The sequence below is a fragment of the Giraffa tippelskirchi genome, chromosome 7, assembly GCF_054371585.1.
Source record: "Giraffa tippelskirchi isolate mGirTip1 chromosome 7, T2T-mGirTip1v1.2.pri, whole genome shotgun sequence".
Lineage (NCBI taxonomy): Eukaryota > Metazoa > Chordata > Mammalia > Artiodactyla > Giraffidae > Giraffa > Giraffa tippelskirchi.
In genome coordinates, this window is record NC_137281.1 from 108,671,466 (window position 1) to 108,690,733 (window position 19,268).

The window sequence follows — 19,268 nt, forward strand, 5'->3', positions numbered from 1 at the left end:
AGATGCAAAGACTCTTCTTTCCCATGTCTCAGAGTACATTTCCTTTCAATTTCCCCTGCCCATGCCCGCCACCCCCTCCCATCCCAGGACCCTCAGTGTTTCCTACTGGACCACACCTCCCCGGCATCCAGCCAGAAAAACACAAAATCAGGACACTTCCTTCTCTGAACCCTTGCCACAGGCCTTGAAGGGGCCTCATGCTCAGCCTGTGCTAAGACTTGGAGCTTCCATGGCTGGAGCCCGTCCTCTAAATGTCCCCTGCTGAGTGGCCAGCCTGCAGTGAGTCTTGGCCAAAGAAGGGAGGAACCACACAAAGGCCACATCCCCACCTCCCACTGCCAGATCTCACTGCAAACTTGCATCACCGCTTCCTGCCTGTGCTCTACTGGAAGCTGTCGGCAGCTGCCCACTGCTCCCAGGAGCAAGCCTAGACCCTTCCGTGGCCTCAAGGCTCTTAACCCACCTGCCAGCCTTGTTTCTCTCCACACCCCCACACAGGCCTGACTGCTGGGCAGATCCTTAGTGCTCTCACCCTGGCTTCTTGCACAAGCTCTCCTCTGCCTCTTTCACTCCAGCCTGTGAAAGTCCTCCCACCTACCAAGGCACAACACAAAGCCCATCTTTAGAAAACTGTGTAAGTGAAAGGGTTAGCTGACTCTCTGCAACCCCATGGACTGTAGCCAGCCAGGCTCTTCTGTCTATGGAATTTGCCAGGCAAGAATACTGGAGTGGGTAGCCATTCCCTTCCCCAGGGGATCTTCCCGACCCAGGGATGGAACTTGGGTCTCCTGCCCTGCAGGTGGATTCTTTACCATCTGAGCCACCAGGGAAGCCCATCTTTAGAAAAATTCTGCAGAATTCTCTGGCAGTCCAGTGGTTAGAACTCTGAGCTTTCACTGCTGAGGGCCCAGGTTTGATTCCTCATCGGGGAACTAAGATCCCACAAATTGTGCAGCACAGCCAAAAGGAAAAAGATCCACACACCCATATAGATTAAGCAAATGTGGCAAACTAATAACATTTAAAAAAGAGAAAAATTCTGCCCAGCACCCATCTCATTCATATTTTCTCTCTCTCCCTCCTTCTCCTCTTCCTCTCTTCTTTCCTCCCCTCTCTCCCTCTCTCTCACACACAGCATGGATTGATCTCCCTTCTTCATCTGTGTTTCTGTGGGACTCCGCTTGTCCTTACAGAGAGCACTTATTTCAGTCTGCTTTGGAATAGAATCCCTTGTGTTTATACCACCTCCCAGTAAGAAACTGTCTGCCTAGAATGCAAGAGCTACCTACCCTCATTCAACTGGATATTTATCAAAGTACTGGCCCCAGGGTTTTACATTTAGTAGGTTCTCAAGAAATGTGTCCTTGAAGACAGTGACCTGATGGACAGAGCCTTGGCTTTGGCAATGGATGGAACTGAGTCTGAGTGTCCCTCCACCTCTTAATAACTGTGTGAGGACTTCCCTGGCTGTCCAGTGGTTAAGATTCTGTGTTCCACTGCAGGGGCTGCAGGTTTGATCCCTGGTCAGGTAACTAAGATCCCACATGCCGAGTGGTGCAGCCAAAAATCAGTTAAAACAACAAAACAACTCTGTGATCTTAGACAAGCAATACACTCTCTCTGAATCTCTTAGGTCCAAAAGTTGTAAAATGGGGGTTATAACAGTGCCTATCCCACAGAGTGGTAAAGAAAGGCTGAGATAATGTGGGTAGAACATGTAACTCTTGCCATTCATAAAGTAGGTTCCTAATAAGCCACGAGGGAAGACTCCTAATAAACACAGGTCACCAACTTCACCTGACACATGCTTTTGAAGCTCTTAGTTTTGCCTTGGACCCCCTAGAATGGGTATCTGGGGAGAAGGCTGCTAGAATATTCATACTGGAAGACAAAAATGACCTCCTTACAACCTGGGCCTCCTTGCAAGGAGGTCAGAGGGGATGGCAAAGACTGAAAGGATTCTGAGGAGTGGGGGCGGGGTTGGCAAAAGCTGGCAGCCCTAGGCACCCTAGGAGATGGGCCACACCCTTCCCAACTAATCTAGTCAGACACTTTCCAGGAAATCAGCTCCTCCAATCTCATTTAGCATCTACTAGAGAACTTCCCCAAAGCCATGGCCAGACTTTAACAGGAACCTGAGTATCAGAGATAGGAGAGGCAGCTAGGAGCAGGAAGAAAGGGAATTTCCAAAGGAACTTGGCCAGTGTGTCTCTGGCAGTGAGGGTGGGCGAACAGAGGCTCAGAGGGCAGGACTCTAGAGGACCAGGGAGCCCCGCCTGTCATGGACACACGCATAATTGCCAAGCAGCCTCCTGATTGCACCTTGGTTTCCAGGAGCAGCTGTCCTGGAAAAGGTGAAGGGGACAGGGTTCAGTGTGGGGCAGAGAGGGGCGGGGTGGGGACAGAGCAGGGTCCTCTGTGTGGTGGCACCTGTGGTTCTCAGTACACATTATTAAATGGGAGCTTTGATACATTTTAGTCTCCTGAGACTGGGTGGGACCATCGACTCTTCACAGGACTGAGTTCCCTGAATAAACTGATCTGCGACTTCCTTCTGTGCACCAGCAACCTGTTCAAAATTGAGTTCCCTGTGATGGGGCAGTGTTGTGTGACTAGGGTTGGGGGTGATGCTAGATTCCAGCGTTGTCATGTAACTTTCCCCTGGAGATGGGGTCCTGGACCAGGACCTTGGCACTTGAATGTACTTCTGGAAATCATGTAGTCCAATCACCCTACTGCCTGTGAGGAAACTGGCACCGGAGAGGGCAAACCAGTTCACAACGTACACGCTATCAAACCACCTCCAGGGACACTAACTACCTTACATGTTTGTTAATTACGCCTGAAAAATAAATTAAAATCAACAAAAAAGAAGCCAAGCCAGAAAGAGAACAAGGTCTCCTCCTCCCCAGTCCAAGGTTTCTATCTTATTTCTCTATGATAGCCCCATAAAGACATTTTGGTGTGGTGTGATGTAGGCATCACCACATGGTTGAAAATGATAAATCTGGATTTTTTTTATATAAATCTGGATTTGACTACAACATGTGAATCTTATGTATTCTAATCTTAAATTAGAGCCCCAACCTACTCCTTGCCTGGTTTCTTGAGTTTCTTATTCTCATGGGGAACTTGTGTAAATAGTTTCTAGATTCACACTCTGAGGGACTCGGGGTGGAGATGGGGAAGGTCCATGGCATGATAGTTAGGTCTTGGTCAGCCCACTCTTTTGAGTGCTGGGTGGCAGGCAGGCAGGCATTCTCTCCCCCCTTCCTTAAAAGATCTCCATCCTCTTTCAGTCCAAATGAGGCTTGTAGGCAAGGAGACACTCATGGGAGGTAGTACATGGCCCCTTTTGCAGGGAAAGGAACAGATTGAGTGAAAAATGGATAGTAACTCATGTGAATTTAAGAAAAGCACAAGTAAATGAAGCCTAAAGGGGGATGTCAAAAGGATTGATGAAACCACAAGGGGAAACACAGTCACTCATTCAAGAACTCTTTCACTGATCACTTAATTAAATCAGGTATAGTTCTATGTACTGTGCAAATCAAATCAAGAAGGATGCAGAGACCCATGCACGTGACCCAGAAGAGGGTCACTCAAACTCAAAATCATGGACAGTTCCTCAATTAAATGGAAACTGAGGTTAGAGGAGGATCATGAAAGGAATGAGATCTTTAAAAGTTGGCCAGAGATTTCAAGAGATAACATCCGCGCAGGTAACATTTTTAAAAAACTGAAAGAAAGGAGACAGAGAGAGGATACAATTTGAGAACTACTTTGGAACTCTAAGGACTAAACCTAAGTGTCCTGCACTGCATGCTGGGACAATTCATTCACGCATCAAGGACTTGCTGAGCACTTCCTAGTTCTCTTACCATGCCAGGCTCTTCACTGTTCCTCGCCTCCACCAGACACATCCCCCACTCTGCCTCTAATACATCAGTGTCCTCTTCTTTTGAGGGCTTCCCCCCGATGAAGGGCATCTTTTAGCAGATACATAAACAAACTGAACAAGCTGTCATAGGAGAAGGAACACTATCCTAGTAAGGACCAGGTCTAATTAATCTTTGTACCCCAGTGCTGGGCACATAGTAGGTACTTGGGAAATGTTTGATGAATGAATGAATGTCACTGCTAGGCACGGAGGAAGCCCACTTTTTCGAATCAGAAATATTAGCCTGGGAAGTTCCCTGGTGGTCCAGTGTTTAGGACTCCACTCTTTCACTGCCAAGGGAAAGAAGTATTAGCTTGGTTACAACTCGGTAAAAAGTGCATTTTAAAACTGTTTTAAAAATCTACTGAAAAACACTAACAGTGGTTGAATGATGGAATTATGGGAGACTTTCTCTATTTCCCCCATTTTGTATATGGCAGCAACGTTTTTTTATAATGAAAAAAACTTTTAGCTCATCTCCACACTGCTCCCTCCCCCTACAAAGCTGTGAGAATTACAACTTATTACCTAATTAAAAAAAAAATGTTTTTGTGCCATATAAATTATGAAGGCTCAGAAAACATGACCTGAATTTTATACTGCAACCAAATAAAATTTATCACATTATTCTGACGTGTTTGCTGATAGGCATGATCATTTATAGCCAGACATAAACAACAGCTCCCATAAAACATTTTGATTAGCATTACTTGAAAAGGCCAAACTGGGCTTTCTGTCAGAGTGCCAGGGAAGAGGAGGCAGAAACCAGGCCAGGGGGATGTGACTCTCTTGTCCTCAATGGGGACCTCACTTTTCTACAGAGACTGTCAGGGCCTCTGGCTGGCAGATGTGCAGGCCTCCAAGTGTTGGCAGCAGAGCATGGCAGTAACTGGGGCTGCTCAGGCTTCACAAAGGAGCTTTTCACACTGACAGGAGTGGTGCTACCACCCCAAACTCTCCTTTTCCTCCCAGGGTCAGCTTTCTAGATGTGAGAAAGCCCATAAGGATAATGCCTAAAATGTCATCAATAAAAATTTATTTGGGCAGTAGAACTAGTGCCTTTAGAGGGCTAGAGGGGGGACATGTTTATTCACACACAGATATTTATTGAGAACCTACTATGTACTAAGCATAAGCAAGGTCCTATACATATATGAGGGCTTCCCTCTTAGCTCAGCTGGTAAAGAATCTGCCTGCAATGCAGGAGACCTGCGGTTCAATTCCTGGGTCGGGAAGATCCCCTGGAGAAGGGATAGGCTACCCACTTCAGTATTCATAGGCTTCCCTGGTGGCTCAGGCAGTAAGGAATCTGCCTGCAATGAGGGAGACCTGGATTCAATCCCTGGGTTGGGAAGATCCCTGGAGGAGGGCATGGCAACCCACTCCAGTATTCTTGCCTGGAGAATCCCCATGCACAGAGGTGCCTGGTGGGCTATAGTCCATGGGGTTGCAAAGTGGGACATGACTGAGCAACTACAGCAGCAGCAGCATACATACATGAAGAGGCTTCCCTAGTGACTCGGTGGTAAAGAATCTGCATGCCAATATAGGAGACACTGAGTTTGATCCCTGGGTCAGGAAGATTCCCTGGAGGAGGAAATGGCAACCTACTCTGCTATTCTTGCCTGGGAAATCCCATGGACAGAGGAGCCTGGAGGGCTGCAATTCATGGAGTAGCAAAGGAGTCAGACATGACTTAGCCACTAAACAACAACAACAACAATATACATGATATCATTTCTCCCTTCCTTCATCGTTTCTTTCTTCATGTTATTATCCCCATCATACAGGTAACGACACAGGCTCAGAAAAGTTAAGTAACTGGGCCTAGGTTACATATTTAAGCTTTGGGAACTGGGGGGAGTGGGGAGAAGACCAAAGCAGGAAGAAGGGATCCGAACTCAGCCCTATGAGACTTGGAAAGACATGCTATCCACACTTTACAACATAAAAGAGACTTGGTGTTTCAAGTCTGTATGATCATCAGCAAGCACTCTGGGTCTCAGTTTGCTTACTTAAAAATAAAGGGCTTGAGAAGTATGTCTTCCAGGTGTCCTTCAAGCGCTAAGTTCTTTGTCACAGTGTTCCCTCTCCAACCATTGTGAAAGCTCTGCAGGATGAACACTCCCTAGTCACCAGCACAGAGCAATACCAGGGACACGGGTCTCTGGGGATTGCCCCTAGAGGACATTGGTGGTGTTGCGGGAGCCTGGGCTCCCACTGAGAGTACAATCACATGGTCCAAGTCAACTTTAATTACTGCTTTACCTTTTTAAAAAATGGATTTAGAAAACATTCTCACAGCCCTTCTCACGCTCACCAGGGCAATGCTGCTGGAACATTTAATGATGGGGAGCATTTGTAGACCGAAGACCTACTGGTTTTATGAGTCATGTTTTACAATTAGATTCTATTGGGTTGTCTAAAAAGTTCACTTGGATTTTTCCATCAGATTTTATGGAAAAGCCTGAATGAACTTTTTGGCCAACTTTCTACTCCTCAGTTTCTTTTAGGCCTTTTGAGGCCACTTACTGTTCCGGTGGTGATTTTGCAGAGCTGCCAAACTGTGATAATAAAACAATATATTTGTCTCTACTTAGTTATTTTTATTATAATAGTCAACTTTTGATTAGGCGATATATGCATGGGGTACAACATTCAAAAGTCACTACAGAGTTTTCAGTAATTATATGATCCAGAAATTCTACTCCCTGGTCTATATCCCCCCAAATTGAAAACAGATGCTCAAATCTGTTTTGTTCAAATATTCAAACACGAATATTCATAGCAGCACTTTTCATGATAGCCAAAAATTGGAAACAACCCAAATATTATCAACTGACCCTAGATTAACGAAATGTGGTATTAATATATCCATACAATGGAATATTATTCAGCCATAAAAAGGAACAGAGTACTGAAATGTGCTACTACTTGGATGGGCCTTGAAACATTATGCTAACTGAAAGAAGCCAGATATAAAAGGCCACGTGTCATTTTATTCCATTTATATGAAATATCCAGAAGAGGTAAATCTATGGAGATGTTCTTATGGGCATGGTAGTAGTTGCCAGGGTCTGGGGGAAAGGGTGAATGGGAAGAGACTGCTAGTGAGTATGGGGTTTCCTGTTGGGGTGATGGAAATGTTCTGTAGCTAGAAAGTGGTGATGGCTGTACAATGGACTAAACATCGCTGAACTTACACTCTAAAATATTTAAAATGCTAAATTGTATATTATGTATTTTACCATAGTACAAATAAAGAGTATTCTGTAAAAAGGAAGTTCCCCTTTCTCCAGGTCCCCTTCCTGAAGACAAAAACAACAGTTAGCATTCTTCCTTCTCTACTCTTCCAGAGATTATTATTGTATGTATGTGTGCATCTATCCATCGTGTTCATATTATTATATATGTGCTTGTATTATATATACTGTAAATATGCATTCTTTTTCTCCCTTTTTTTAGGACACAGAGTGTCACACCATTCTGCAGCTTGCTTTTTCCACTTCAGTTATTTTGGATGGTTCTAAGTCAGTACTTGTTCTTTTTAACAGCTTTTGATCTTTCCAAAATGATAAGTGAAGCATACTATCTCATGAGTTTTAATTTTTATTTATTTTCTTAAGAATGAGATTGAACATCTTTTCATGTGTTGAGACCCACTTATTTTCTTAACTGTGAGTTTTGTTTTCATATACTTTGCCCATTTTTATGTGAAGCTGTTCATCTTTTTCCTTTTGGTTTGTAGATGCTCTTTATAAATTAACAGTATTAGCTCTCTATGGTATGGATTATGAGTCTATTACCCAATTGTCTTTTGACCCTCCAACATTCGTATAACCAGAAGAATTACTTTTCCCTGTTTGAATTACCTGGCATGGTTTCTGTTTTTCTGACTGGGTCTTGACTGATACATTTGGGTGGCTTTTTTTCCTTATTAATTTGTTAGAACTCTTTGTATATCTATCTAACATCTTTATACATCTAACCAATCATCTATCATTCATGTTGAAATTATTTATTAGTTTGTTTTACCTTTTGTTTTGTTTTGCCTTTTAAATATGCTTATTCTTGTACAGAAATTTAAAATTTTTATGCACTTAGACTTATCAGTATTTGCCTTTACAGTGTCTGGATTTCATGGCATACTTAGGCCTTTATTCTAAGATGATAAACACATTCACCTAAATTTCCTTCCTATACTTCTATTATTTCATGTTTTACATTGAGTTTTTTATTCATCCGGAACTTATTTTGGACTAAGGAGTGAAGTGGCAATATAATTTAAATGGCTTTCCCAAGTGGAAAATGTTTTTTAGTTAACAACATCATTTATTGAATAGCCCTTCCTTTCTCCTTTGATTTGAAATGCAAATTTTATCAAGTATTACATTCACAGTCTACTTCTGGTCTTTTAAAATTGGCTTATCTGTCTATTTCTCAGTCAGTAATACTTTACTTATTAGCCAGAAACTAGTATTTGATATTATGGACTCATCCATGTAAATACCTCTGCTTTTCAAGTAACTCTTAGAATTTGAGACACAGTAAAGGTAGGGTCTAGTCCCTTCACGTCAGAGAAGCCAGATGTTGATCAAGGAGGAAATACTGAAAACTGATTTTCTAAACCAAGGCTTCCTGAATATTTTTTGATTGATAAAGCAAGTGCATTTAAATGCCAGATTTCAACCAAAAATTAGGAAGTTTTTTGTTTGTGTACTTTCTTAAAGAGTTCCTAAATTTTATCTTCCGATTCTTTTATTGAGCTGTCATCTCTGCTATCATATTTTTAATTCCAAGGGCTTTTATTGTATTCTAAATGCTTCTTTAAAAAAAAAAAAAGTCCTTTTTTTCATGGATACTCATTTTCTCTTCCTGAGGATTAACCATAAAATATATCGTTTTCCTCCTCTTTTCTGTATGTCTCTATTTTCTCTGAGTTCATTGTTTTGCGTGTTTTAGCTGCTATCATTTAGAGACTTTTTCCTCAATTATATGATTTTTGGCCTTATTTAAGAGTGAAGCATGAGAAAACTGATTGGAAAATCTGTGTGTGTGTGTGTTAGACAGAGAGAGAGAGATAATAGGGTTATTGATTAAAAGACTTCAACAGGATAACTAGGCAGAGACCTCCTTGTGTATTTAGGTAACCTTCAGCTGTCAATCTCTCAAGCCCTTTCCCTTGGACAAGTACCACCCGGGAGAAACCTCCTGTCTCCTGCCTGGTGGGTCCATATCTGGCTGCCTGCAACTTGGGAGTCAAGCTAGGAAAGAAATTGGTGGGCAATATAGGGACACTACAAAGTGGGAAAATCTGGTGGGAAAGATTTGATGTTTGATATCTCAAAATAAATAAATAAATAAAAAGTACTACTATGTGAAAAATCAATGTTCAAGACCAGTAAGTGTGCTGGGTAAGGGCCTCTGAAAACATGAGGTGTCCCTGTACTAAGAACTGCTAATAGAAGCATGCATTTGAAGCTCAAATACAACATGTATCCTTTACTATACTTCCTAAGTTCACTCGTCTCTGGCCACTGTAATGTCAGCACTTATCTGAAAGAGGACACGCTACTGAGACTGTGTGTGTGTGTGTGTGTGTCTGTGTGTGTGTGTCTGTGTGTGTGTGTGTGTGTGTGTCTGGCCACTGTAATGTCAGCACTTATCTGAAAGAGGACACGCTACTGAGACCGTGTGTGTGTGTGTGTGTGTGTGTCTGTGTGTCTGTGTGTGTCTGTGTGTGTCTGTGTGTGTGTGTTGGGGGGATGGGATGGTGGTGAGTGGGGAGCTCTTTGGGAAACAATTCCACTCCAGGAATCCCGGTCTACTTCCTTACAGCCTTTAGGATTTTGTGCTGTTGAGGACCGTTTCAGTGGGCTGTGTGGCCTCTATAAAGCTCTCAATTGTTTCTCCTTCCCTTTTAACAGAATCAGATGTGTGGGAATATTTTGCTTTGAAGTGTTTCTATTCCAGCAAGAAGGCTCAGTTTTAAACACAGTGTGTACTTGTATTAGCCCTGTGCCCTGGGCACAGAGTCGGACACGACTGAAGCGACTTAGCAGCAGCAGCAGTTCAAACTTCCAAAAGGAAGGTCTTTTCTAAATTTGCTGAATTCTGTTAGTTTGTGTTTATTAACTCCCACTGTTTGCAAACTGTTTTGCCATGATCTACACATCATTTTAAAACAGGAAGTTAGCTTTTAATCATTAGGCTGAAGTCAAGTGCTTCAGAAAATAGAAAGGCTTCAGCCGGAGAATTTAACATGACAAAAGTCACAACAGGAAGGTAGGTGACCCTGGCTTTGCCTCTTGTTCAGTCTTTGGGTTTGCTCATTGTTTGCCCATCTCTTACATCCCTGTTTTGCACATGGCTTCATATAACACTCTGGTCTATACCAGTCAAATGAGCTACTCAGTCAAAATGCAAGAACTCTGTTAATACATGAACTTCCCATGTACAAAGATAGGAAAAAAGGCCTTATTCTCACTGCTATAAAATACACCATTGTGTAAATGAACCATAATTCATTTACTAGTTCTCTTGCTGATGGATAATGTCTGGGTTGTTTCCAGTGTTTCTTTTTTTTAATTACAAGCAATGCTGTAATGAATAACCTGGCACATCCTTCCTGGTGCACATGTACAAGTTTCACAAAGGCAACAGTTCTCAAAGTGTGGTTCAAGAACCCATAGAGGTCCCTGAAGCCCTTTTAGGGGGTCCATGAGGTCAAGACTATTTTCATAATAATTTTCACTTTCATTTTGTTAGGCACACACTGATGAGTTTTTCAGAGGCTATGTGATAAATACACAATTATCCGAAAAGTCTATTGAAATGCTCCTACCATTTCCAATTATACATTTGTATGAGGCAGTCTTCTGTTAAAGTCAGTCAATAAAGAGATTTGCAAAATGTAAACAATGCCACTCATCTCCTTCAATTTTAAAGTATATGTAGGGACTTCCCTGGCCAGTGGTTAAAACTCCATGCTTCCTTCTCAGGGGGCACAGGTTCATCCTCTGGGCAGGGAATTAAGATCCTACATGCCACACAGCTTCGCCAACCAACAAACAAAGAAACCAAAACCAAATAAAGTATACATAATTCTTTTTCATAAAATATGTTAACATGTACTGGGTTTCAATTGAAAAATGGGCAAAAGACCTAAATAGACATTTCTCCAAAGAAGAAATACAAACGACCAATAGGCACATGAAAAGATGCTCAACATCGCTAATTATTAGAGAAATGCAAATCAAAACTACCGTGAGGTACCACCTCACACTGGTCAGAATGGCCATCATTAAAAACTCTACAAATAACAAATGCTGGAGAGGTTGTGGAGTAAAGGGGACTCTCCTACACTGTTGGTGGGAATGTAATTTGGTGCAGCCACTGTGGAAAACAGTATGGAGGCTCCTCAGAAAGTTAAAAATAGAATTACCGTAAAATTCAGCAATCCCACTCCTGGGCCTATATCCAGACAAAACTCTAATCCAAAACGATATATGCACCTCAGTGTTCACAGCAGCACTGTTCACAATAGCCAAGGTGTGGAAACAACCTTAATACCCATCAACAGATGAATGGATAAAGAAGATGTGGTACATATATACAACGGAATACTACTCAGCCATAAGAAAGAATGAAAAAATGTCATTTGCAGCAACATGAATGCAACTAGAAATCATCATACTAAGTGAAGTTAGTCAGAAAGAGAAAGACAAATACCATATGATATTATTCATATGTGGAATCTAAAATATGACACAAATAAACCTAAATATGAAACAGAAACAGACTTACAGACATAGAGAACAGACTTGTGGTTGCCAAGGAGGGGTAGGTTGGGGGAAAGATGGATTGGGAGGTTGGGATTGGCAGCTGTAAGCGATTAGAATGGATAAACAACAAAATCCTACTGCATAGCACAGAGAACTATATTCAAAATCCTATGATAAATCATAATGGAAAATAATTTAAAAATAATGTATATATATGTATAACTGAATTGCTTTGCTATATAGCGAAATCAACACAACATTGTAAATCAACCATACTTCAATTAAAAAAATATGCACTGAGTTTATTTTTAAATTAGTTAATATTTTTAAATGCTTCAATTTTTAAAATAGTAAATATGATAGATGTAACCCACATAAACAAAAGTTCTTTGGTATGGGATCTCCAATACTTTTTAGGAGCATAAAAGAGTCCTGAAGCCAAAAAGCTTGAGCGCCAGTGCTCCAGGGTGCATACCTAAGAGTGGACCTGAAGAGTTGCAGGGTAGGTACATATTCAGCTCGAAATGATAAACCTCATAATCACCAAACATTAAATTTTGCTTGATATTATTTATATAGAACCTCACCCCCCCCAGATCAAGAAAATTACAGTACATATAGCTCAGAAATGCATGCATATTTGCTAAAACTGAAAACAAAAAAAGAGAGGCCAATGTTAGGCTCAAAATGCTCAACTATCTTTTGTGAGAAGGCAAGTGGATAGCTGGGAGGGAGCGGATTGGATTTGTTCTTTCTAAAAATTCTCTTCCATTATAGTTTATTACAAAATATTATATATAGTTCCTTGTGGTATACAGTAGTACTTTGTTGTTTATCTATTTTATATATAGTATTTTGTATCTGCTAATCCCAAACCCCTAATTTATCTCCACCCCCGCTTCCCCCCCACGGATTAGTTCTTAGGCTCAATGTTTATTATTGTGGTTTATAACTTACAGATATTCTGCATTTGTCTTTTATATAAAGTATTTATATAATTTTTTTTATTTACTAAAAATAAAAATAAGAAACAGTTTCTGCCCTCAAGGGGCTTCTACTCTGCTCCTTAGGTCAAACTCCTCTCCCCTGTGGGGTTTCACTCAACTGAGAAACTGATCCAGGGCTAAAAGCATCAGCTCTACTGTTGGTAAAGCTAGATCTGAGAAAGTGGAGACCAAATGGTTTCTCCTCCCTTCTCACCTGATCCAGGTGGTCACATGCAAACTGGAGGTAACTTGCTGAGCCCTTCTGGAGTGGCAGGGCCTCCTCTTTGTGTTTTGTCCTCATGACAACTCTAAGGTGGGCGCTAATATCTCCTGTTCACAGACGAGGAGACTGACGGGCAGGGAAGGTAAGGAGTTACCCAAAGTCATGCATGTGGTAGGGGATGGCACCCAAGATGCTAGAACCCAGTTCTGCATGCCTCTCAAGGTGGTATCCCTTCTATTATATCGCTTTACCCTTCTGGGCCTCAGTTTCCCCTTCTATAAAATGGGAATAATGTCTATGTCTCAGATTCATCATGAAGACTAATTGCATAACCTAGCACAGTGACTGACTCTCCTTCGCTTCCCTTCCAGCCCCAGGTGCAGAGTCAGGCCACATCCTGAGGTTGCCTGTCTACACCTCTCTGGGTCTGGCTATTCTCAGCTACTATCAGGACAGGGATCTATCCAGAGAGGGCTGGAACATGAGTTCCATGGCTCATTTTATACCATTAATGATCTCATGTTTCTGAAGGTGGTTCCTGATTAAGTCACTAAGTTGTGTCTGATTCTTTGTGACCCCATAGACTGTAGCCCACCAGGTTTCTCTGTCTATGGGATTTCCCAGGCAAGAACACTGGAGTGGGTTGCCATTTCCTTCTCCAGGGGATCTTCCTGACCCAGGAATCGAACCCCAGGTCTCTTGCATTGCATTGCAGGTGAATTCTGTACTGACTGAGCCACCAGGGATGTTTCTGATAGTTACAGTTTTGCTTCACTGACTTTAGGGGAGCCCACCTCCCTCTTTCCTTCAGTCCTCTCTCCTCTATTCACACTCATTCACACCCAGGCCCAACTCATATCCGGCTGTCATCAGAGACTCTCACTTTTGACTTGATTCAAAGCCAGTTACTCACCACAGGCAGCGACTATGAGAAACCACAGTGGACTCACAGAGCAAAGAGAATCCCCGCCCCACAAACTATGGAAGGGGCCTCAGCCCTGAGCTTGCCTCCTCTTAGACACGCTTCATCAGGGTTTCATTTAAAGGGCCAGTGGCCCTTATTTGAAAGGCTGGTTAGTCATCTGCCAATTTCATTTGCTTTGATTCTATTTAATTAGATTTAATTCCTTTCAACAGTTAAGTGCCAGATGCTGGGCAAGGCTCGTGTGTTTAGCCTGCTGAAACTTGGCTCCTCAGAAAACAATTTCGTTAGGGAATTAATTTCAGAAATGGAGTTTGATTCACAGATATTTTTAAGACAAGAGATGGAATGAGAAGGAATTGGAGGTTCTGTGAGTTTTATCATTACTGAGGGGTCTAGTTCTCTTGCCCGTCACACTGAGTCCCCCTGAAATCGAGCTCCTCTGTTGAGTTTATGGTTAACTTCTCTACCCAAAGCCTTAGTCCCTGTCTTGTCCCACATCTGTTCCCCTTGGGGTTGAGGAGTATCAGTGAAAAGAGGGGACTGAAACTGAGTAGAACCCTGGGGGACACTCCCGGGTACAACAGCCCCTTCGTGCTCCCCTTTATTGGTCATAGAAAAGGCTCTTTGTCTCCTAGGCCGTCCCTGAGGTCCCAAGAGCAGGCTCAAGCAGTTACTAAGTAGGAAAGAGAGGGAATGCAGAAACAAAGGAAAGCAATTACACAGGAAAGTAATGATAATAGTTCAGCAATAAAACTATTATACCTAGTCCCAGTTCCTCCACAAGGGATCCACAGAGCAATCTGATATGCATCTTTGAGCTGTTCTGCAGGAACTAGGACTCCTCCCTCCCTCCCAACCGAGTCACCAACCCAGGTGGATGTTGACTACTACACACTGAACACAATCACATAGACGCCAGACTGGTTGGAACCAGAAGGCTGATGACAGAAATCCCTGAAACATCGCCCTGCCACTTTATCACCAACCAATCAGAAAAAAGTCACACACCGTGCATCCCTCACCCTAAATTTTTCCTTTGAAAACCCTTCCCTGAAATCTATGGGGGAGTTAGGTCTTTTGAGCATGAGCGGCTCACACTCCTTTGCTTGGACCTAACTAAGTTCAGTTCTGCAATAAAACCACTGAGCCTCACCAGGGAGAGGCAGAATTCACTCACGTCTTACCCCAAACAGGCCATGCTGCTGTAGAACCCAACTTAGGTCTGCTCTTCCCTCATGCGGCAAATCCAATTTACCGAGACTAGGTTGTGGTGAAGGAAAGTACATTGTTAATTGCAGGCACCAAGCGAAGAGAACAGGCGTTGGATGCTCAAAAGACCTAAACTCCGCCATAGCTTTCAGGTAAAGGTTCCCTCCCCCACCCCAGAGTTTTTGGTGAAATATTTGAATATCTTTATTGCTTTGGTAGGCAAAGGAGGACAAAGCAGGCTCCTGCCTCTCAAAAACTATGTGTCCCCCAAGGGAAGGCTTTTTAAATGCAACGTTTGGGGTGATGGCTGTAGGGTACATGATTTTCTTCTGATTGGTTGGTGGTGAGGAGGTAACAGGGCGATATTTCAGGAGTCTCAATCATCAGCCTTGTGGCTCCAACCAGTCTGGGATCTAAGCACTTTTCCTCAGTGTGTAGTTGCCACCCTCCACCTGGGTTGGGGGATGAATGTCTTAGTTCCTACAGAACAAATCAAAGATGCGTATCAGATGATATATATCCCTTGAGGAGGAATCAGGACTCTCTTCTATTACTGAGCTATTATCATTACTTTCCTCCTTCAACTGCGTTTTTTGTTTGTTTCTGCATTCCCTCTTTCCTACTTACCAACTGCATGAATTTGCTCTTTGAAGCTCAAGGAAGGCCTAGGAGACTAAAGCCTTTTCCTACCAGCAAGAAACAGGGCACATCAAGGGGCTTTTGTTCCCAGGAGGGCCCTGCAGGGTCCTGCCCGGTTTCAGCATCACAGAGAGTTGCTCCTACTAAGTAGTTTAGAAACGTGTGTTTGTGCCGTGATGGAGTTGGAAAAGGAAAACCAAGGGAAAAAACATAAAGCAAGGGGGAAAAACAAACAGTTAAAGCTGTTCCAACCAGCATTCTCCCAACTGGATATGTCCAGTTGTGACATTTTGGCTCATACATAGAGAATACATACTCATCTATTTTGACTGAGCCTCAAGACAGTATGGGAAGAGTAAAAGATATCAAGTTTAGCTGGTAAAAATAAAATGACTTAAGCTAGTACTTTGCAGGAGAAACTATACCTGGCAGCCAGACCTTAGGAAGGGAAGCAAAACAAGATGAAGGAAAAATCCCAGCAGAACTGAAGAATGTTTACATTCTTGTGACCACAAATGTGAAGTGAGCTCAGAAGCCAGTCAGAGTTGAAGAAAACAGAGTTAAGGTCCAGGCAGCGGCTGCTATGTACAGAGCCCCCTCCTGGTTGCCCTGGCAATGGAACATCACCTTACAGCAATGAAATAATATTGAGAAGAAACCCACAAGCACAGGAGTGTTTCCGGGTTTACAAATTTGCTGTTTCTCCCTCTGACTTTGGCCTAGGGAAGGCGGGAAACAGGTAAGGTAGCTGTGTACGGCTTTTACTCATTGGCACCACTGCCTGGGAGGAAACTTCGGGAACCCAGGACTGGCACAGATCCAGAGGGCAACCTCCTGGAGGGTGCCTGAGGGGCTGGGATCAGAGACCTACACCAGCCTGATCATTCAGGAGAGGTTAGAGACAGAAGGGCCTGAGTCTACTCATTAGCTGGCTAATAACTCTTGAGCTTGTCGTGGAGATGTCATGGAGAAGGCAAAACGAACGGGACGCCATCCATGTCCCCAAGGTGAAGGGAAAGCAGATGCATACACACAATTAGCTGTAATATAAGCCACATCCAGGAGTGTGAGTCAAGCACTACAGGAACCCTTTTCCTCTGCGGTATTCTCTGCCTTATGCAGGCCATGTTTTTACAGGAAAAAAAACTGAGCAAATAATAAGCAAAAGGAAAAAATTAAGGCCACTCTGTATTACACCACCTAGAAAGGACTGTCATTAACATTTTGGAGTATATCTTTTCAGACCTTTTTCTTATACAAATATATACATGGGTTCAAAACATATATTATAAACCATAATATATGGTTTATAAACATAAACCATAGATCTATTTATAGATATTTTTCTGAGACAGAGTTATACACTATATATAAGATTTTACCTTTAGGCATCTCTCAACACACCATGAATATCTTTTCAATTAACACGTATACACTGGCATCAATCATTTTAATATCTGTGTTGCATCCACTATTTGACTATAAAATAATTTAGTTAATAATAATAAAGTAAATAGATGGGGGAGGGGTTCCTGTCCTTCCCCTGAGTCAAGTGAGGGGGTGGGGTTCCAGGGGCAACACTCAGAGAACCTGATACATATTTCTTACAGTTTTTGGAGCTGGCATTGGTGTCAGATCCCGCCTAAGAAGTCTAAAGGGCAAATGCAAGGTGGTTGGCAGTTGATGGACAAGATAAAGGAGAGGGGCTGTGTTCAGATCGGCCTCTAGTCCCAGGGTTGCCAGGTGAGTATGCAAGAGCATTTCCCATGGACCAACCACACACTGGAGAGAAACAAGTTGCTTGGTGATTGCATCAACATAAAGGTTACAGTGGATAAATGAGTTCAGACTTTATTTCGATGCTAATGAGGACCCATTGGGAGGTTGAGATGGGAAACCTGGCTGTAAGAGATGAATCTACTGATTATGTATAAGACTACAAGAGGCAGGAGAGACTAGAGGATAGGGAGTCAGTTCAGAGGCTGTTAACCAAAGTCTGAAAACAAGGTTCCCTCCTTCCAGGGGAGTTAGAGGATTGGGTTCAAGTCTGGTTTCTACCAGAGTTGATGAACTTAGATCACTCACTTCACTTTCCTGAGCCTTAATATCATTTCTATAACAAGGGCATAAAAACAATCCCAAAGGACTTCCCTAGTTGTCCAATAATAAAGAATCCACCTGCCAATGCAGGGGACGTTGGTTCGATCCCTGGTCTAGGAAGATTCTGTGTACTGTGGGGCAACTAAGCCCATGCCTCACAGTTACTGAGCCTGCATGCCCTAAAGCCTGTGCTCTGAAACAACAGAAGCCACTACAATGAGAAGTCCACGCACCACAACTAGAGAGTAGCCTCTGCTTGCCGCAACTAGAGAAAGCCCAAATGCGGCAACAAAGACCCACTGCAGCCAATTAAAAAGCAAAACAACCCCAAGGAGTGATGAAAATTCCTTGTGCTTTGGAACCTGCTAAAGGTGATGGTTGCACAACCTAGTGAATGTACTAAATGCCACTGAAATGTACACAATTATAATACTTAATCCCATATTATGTGAATTTCACCTCAATTAAAAGACAAAAAAGAAAATAACCCAAGAGTCTGGTGGGTGTGTTTTCATAATCACCCTTACGTGGGCCAACACTAAACTAGCTTTCTTCCCATACTTGCATTAGCCCTTCTTGGCCCGGGATTTCTCCATTGCCTCAGAGCCAGCAACTTATCTGGGTCCCCTTAATGTTGTCCAGGCTTGCAGTTCAACCTGGTTATTAAAATCTCAGTCACTGTGCAGTTTATAATTTCAGTATCATTCCTCCCCCACACAGAGTACGCCTGTGCTCCACTGGGTGAGGGTGAGGGTGAGGAAGGCGGTCTGGGTGGTTGATCACAGCAGGAGGTTGCATAACTGGTTTGCAGTAACTTTGCTGGGGCTTCCCTCGCCTGAGTCATCACCATTTGGCTCCTGGCCATGGCCTCATCTGGGTGTGGCTGAGAGCAGGAGGGCCAGATTCTTCACCTGCTTCAGCCAGGACTGTACCAAAAGAGGCGGTCTCCCCATGGGCGCTGGACTAAGCTTTCCTCCAGCAGCGTTCAGACACGGAGGACCCCAGAGAGGGGCTGTCGGGGGTGGAGGACTGGTCGTCCCTCATTCCAGAGCTCCTCTCAGGGCTAGCTCGGCTGGATGACCATCTGGCAGCCTGAGGCTCTCCCCTCCCCGGCCACCACCGCCCAACTGATGTCTAACATCCTTCTGAAAGCCCTTTCCTGTGTCTCCCTAGCTCATGCTCGCCCCAGCTACCTAGGGTGAAGTTGCCCTGCTGAATTCCAGTCTAGAACTTGCTTTTTCACTTGCCACTCGTTAAGAGACACATTTAAATGTCCTCCCCGTCTGGCTTCATGCTCTATTTTTCACTGACTCACAGCTATCATTTTCTTTCAGTGACTTAACAAGGGCAGATGACAGGCATGGTTGATGGCTCCTCCCTCATTTGCCCCTGGTCTGCCACAGTCATTACATGGTGGACTCTAGGAAGATAGCCACTGGAGAAAAATGGATGGCAGAGAGGG

At 43.2% G+C, this 19,268-nt stretch overlaps 1 protein-coding gene and 1 long non-coding RNA gene across 8 annotated transcripts in view; one reads left to right on the top strand and one right to left on the bottom strand.

Annotated features, from left to right (window-relative positions):
- The window catches only part of USP3 (ubiquitin specific peptidase 3), a 156,623-nt gene that overhangs the window by 108,898 nt on the left and 28,457 nt on the right, over positions 1-19,268 (bottom strand). For 4 of the 7 annotated variants that reach the window (XM_081507479.1, XM_081507470.1, XM_081507478.1 and 1 more), the window contains exon 1: positions 16,132-16,295. The exons of the other annotated variants lie outside the window; for them this stretch is intronic. The gene's annotated coding sequence lies outside the window, so the exon portion shown is untranslated. Of the gene's footprint in view, positions 1-16,131; positions 16,296-19,268 lie in introns of those variants that run through there. 7 annotated transcript variants of the gene reach the window in all.
- LOC145512846 (uncharacterized) overlaps positions 16,318-19,268 on the top strand; it is a 31,455-nt gene continuing 28,504 nt past the window's right edge. The window contains exons 1-2 of the long non-coding RNA XR_014058854.1: positions 16,318-16,445; positions 17,317-17,449. This is a non-coding gene — a long non-coding RNA (uncharacterized LOC145512846). The remainder of the gene's footprint in view (positions 16,446-17,316; positions 17,450-19,268) is intronic.